The sequence below is a fragment of the Cupressus sempervirens genome, chromosome 11, assembly GCF_028749045.1.
Source record: "Cupressus sempervirens isolate cs-2001-9-10 chromosome 11, ASM2874904v1, whole genome shotgun sequence".
NCBI lineage: Eukaryota > Viridiplantae > Streptophyta > Pinopsida > Cupressales > Cupressaceae > Cupressus > Cupressus sempervirens.
The window spans coordinates 550,184,720-550,189,007 of NC_143128.1; positions in this window are offsets into that span (position 1 = coordinate 550,184,720).

Sequence of the window (4,288 nt, forward strand, 5' to 3'; positions counted from 1 at the left end):
TAGAGTTAGGGTTAGAATTAGGGTTAGTTTTAGGGTTTGAGTTACCAATAGAGTTAATTTTACAGTTGGGTTAATGTTAGAGTTAGGGTTAGGGTTAGAGTTTTGAGTCAAGGTTAGGGTTAGAGTTAGGGTTAGGGTTAAAATTAAAATCCAATTATGGTAGAGTTAGATTTACAGTTAGAGTTATGGGTAGGGGTAGGGTTACGCTTACAGTTAGGGTTAGAGTTAGATTTAGGGTTAGGGTTAGGGTTAGGGTTAGGTTTATATTTAGAGTTAGGGTTATATATAGAGAGAGTTATATCAATGTTAAGGTTAGGGTTAGGGGATTGAGTCAGGGTTAAGGTTAGAGTTAGGGTTAGGGTTAGGGTTTTAGTCAGGATTAAAGTTAGGGTTAGGGTTAGAGTCTAATTATGGTAGAGTTAGATTTACAGAAAGAGTTAGATTTAGGGTTAGAGTTAGGGGTAGGGTTAGGGTTAGGGTTAGGGTTAGAGATAGGGGTAGACAAAGGGTTAGGCTTAGGCTTAGGGTTAGGGTTAGGGTCAAGGTTAGGGTTAGGTTTAGGGTTAGAATATGAGTTACAGTTAGAGTTTGAGGTATAGTTAGGGCTATAGTTTGAGTTAGGGGTAGACAGAGTATTAGAATCCTAGCTACGATTAGGGTTAGGTTTTGGGTTACGGTTATGGTTACGGTTAAGGTTAGAGGTAGGTTTAGGGTTATAGTTATAGTTAGGGTTAAAGTCCAATTATGGTAGAGTTAGATTCAAGGTTACAATTAGTGGTAGGGATAGGGTTACAATTATAGTTAGGGTTAGGGTTAGGGTTAGAGTTAGAGGAAGGGTTATATTTAGAAGTTTTCTTATGGTCACAGTTATAGTTAGGAGGGGAGTAAGGGTTGGGATTTTAGATTATATTTATTATTATATAAGGTGCCCTATATAATAATATGTATATTCCCACGCTCATGGATAAGGTTAGGGAAAGAAGTAGGACTGTGGTTATTAGTGTTACATTTAGAATTTCATTTAGGAGGGCATTGTGTGCTATTTTTTCCCCCTATTCAACCCATCACTGATGTCTGATCTGAGAGACCTTAAATGGGATAGGTTCTTTGCAGAGGGTTAACATCGCTAAAGTTGGCGGCTAACATTTTGTGTTGGTTCGGTTTCTTCATTGACCACGCTGGATCATTTTTTCTTGGTCGGGTTGATTCATGCTGCAAGATTCGATAACTCTTATTTCTTCGCGAGCTATCTTTCCATCTTCCCAAAAGTGCAAGATGTTGCCATGCATTCCCATTCTAACGTTTCTTTATATGCTAGTGTCTTCGAAACACTCTAAAGCCTAGAATTGCACAAGATGCTGCCATGCATCTCCATTCTGATGCATCGTCATGCTACATTGTTTCTTCAATTCTCTGAAGCCCAAAATTGCATCATGCTACCACGCATTGCCTTTCCAACATTTCCTCACTCCACAATGCTTTCATGAGTCTTTAAGACCCAAAATTGTGCCACATGGAGGGGGTTCACACCTTTTGTGCTATTTGCTTCGTTTGTTGGGAGGAATCTCTTAACTACATCTTAGTCATCCATTGGAAATAAAGCCAATCTTGATCGATGAATGTGACTTAATCCTTCATTGGGAGGAGTTTCCTCGTTGCATCTCAGTCATCCTTTTTGAGGGGAGAATCTACATCGACGGTTGCGACTTAATCCTTCATTGGTGAGGATTCACGATGCATCTATGCCGTCTATTTCAAGAGGAAGACCTTCATCGATGACCATCATTCATTTTTGGGGAAACCAAATTCCCCCTTGGGATCAACCTTGCATTTTTTGTGGGAGGTTAAGACATCATGTTATCTCTTTTCATAGTTTTTTGCCAGCGACATGAATGTCTTTCCTCTTCTTTCCATGAGTCTCCATTCTAGTGCCTCCTTAACCTGCATTGTTTCTGCAATGCTCTAAAGCCCAAAATTGCATCATGCTACTACATGTCACCTTTATGACATTTCCTCACTCTGTAGTGCTTTCACAAGGATCCAAGACCCAGAATTGTGCCATGTAGCGAGGGTCCCCACCTTTCATGCTATGGTTACAATTTAGATTTTAGGGTTATGGTTAGAATCAAGGTCAATTCTAGAGTTTATAGAATATTTAGAGTTAAGATTAGGGATTAAATATACATGAGGGTTAGCATTGGGTTGTATGATAATTACAGTTAGGATTATAGTTAGATATATCATTTAGATTACGTTTTAGTCAGGGTTTAATTAGACTTAAGATTAGGGTGAGGATCAAGGTGAAGTCTATATTAGGGTTCATATCATGGTAGGATTGAAACTAATGTTAGGGTTAACATTGAAATTATGATTAGGGGTAAGGTGAAGATTTATATTTGGTCATGATTGTGGTTTGTGCTAGGATTAGGGTCTAAGCTATGATTAATTTTATGATTGTACCTTTAGGGTTAGGGTTTTGTTTAAGTTTATGATTATGGTTACAACTATGGTTTATGGTTCAAGTTTAAAGTTGGGAATGTGATTAGGATCAGGGATTAGTAAATTTTTTAAGAGTTCGATTATAGGTTTACACCATGGTTAGGACCTTGGGACTGGATTTAGAGTTTAATATCATGGTTATCCATATAGGTAGGTTTAGGATTTTGATCAATATTTTGGATTTTTTTTTTACATTATGGTTAAGGGTTAGATTTTAGGGTTAGGACTATAACCAATATTAGTGTGTAGGTTTTTGGTTTAGATTATGGTTTGGACTGAGATTTTCGTTATATCAATAGGGATATGTTTTAGTGCTATAATTATAGTTTAATGTTGGATTATAGTTATATTGTACATCATTTTTGGGGCTAGGGCTAAGGTAGGGGTTGTTGTTAGGGTTAACTAAGGATGACAATTAGGATGGTTTATCTTTTCAAGTAGAAAAAAAAACTCATATTGATTCAAAAACAAAGAAATTATACTTCGAAAATATTTTTCTATATCATAATAGATTCATTTATTTTAATTATTGTATTAGTTAATTAGTTGTTTGATGTTTCAAAGTAAACATGGCTTATTTTATTTAAATTTAAATAATATTATTGTTTTGAATTGAATTTAGCTTAATTGTTAATGATCATATTTATATTTCTAATATTAACTCCAATTTGATCAAAGACCAAATATATTTTTGGTATTTTTGTAAACAAACTTGCTTAACACTTCCCTATTTCAAAGTTAATAAAATATCATTTCTATTGTCTTAGATTTGAGAGTAAGTATATTAAATAAGTAATAATAAATGAACATTATGATTAATATATTTCTAAAATAAAAATATATTACTTAAAAACTTGTTTACTTTAAATGAATAAAGTACTCATTTACTTGTAAATTTTAAAAATAGAAATTAATCTACATATATATAAAATATTTATTCTTTTTCCTATTTGCATACAAATTAATTAAAATCTAAACTTTAAACTACATAAATATTTTTAAAATATATATCCATCAATAAATAGTTTAGAATAAAGTAAAATCTAAAAATTAGACACATATAGAATCTTTTTAATTTCTATATACATGTTTTTCTAATTTATTTCTACAAACATGCAACTGATATTTCTATTATCCATTTTTTTCCATTCTAAAAAAATCTAGATGTAAATAGAATTTTTTTAGATGCATGCAATCTTTCTAATTTTTTCTACATACATATATTAACATTTCTATTTTATATTTTGTTTTTACATTATGGTTATTTCAATCAAAATATGTAGATGTAAATAGAATTCTTTTCAAAAAAATGTATTTAAATTTAAATAACATTATTGTTTTGAACTGAATTTAGCTTAATTGTTAATGATCATATTTATATTTCTAATATTAACTCCAATTTGATCAAAGACCAAATATATTTTTGGTATTTTTGTAAACGAACTTGTTTAACACTTCCCTATTTCAAAGTTAATAAAATATCATTTCTATTGTCTTAGATTTGAGAGTAAGTATATTAAATAAGTAATAATAAATGAACATTATGATTAATATATTTCTAAAATAAAAATATATTACTTAAAAACTTGTTTACTTTAAATGAATAAAGTACTCATTTACTTGTAAATTTTAAAAATAGAAATTAATCTACATATATATAAAATATTTATTCTTTTTCCTATTTGCATACAAATTAATTAAAATCTAAACTTTAAACTACATAAATATTTTTAAAATATATATCCATCAATAAATAGTTTAGAATAAAGTAAAATCTAAAAATTAGACA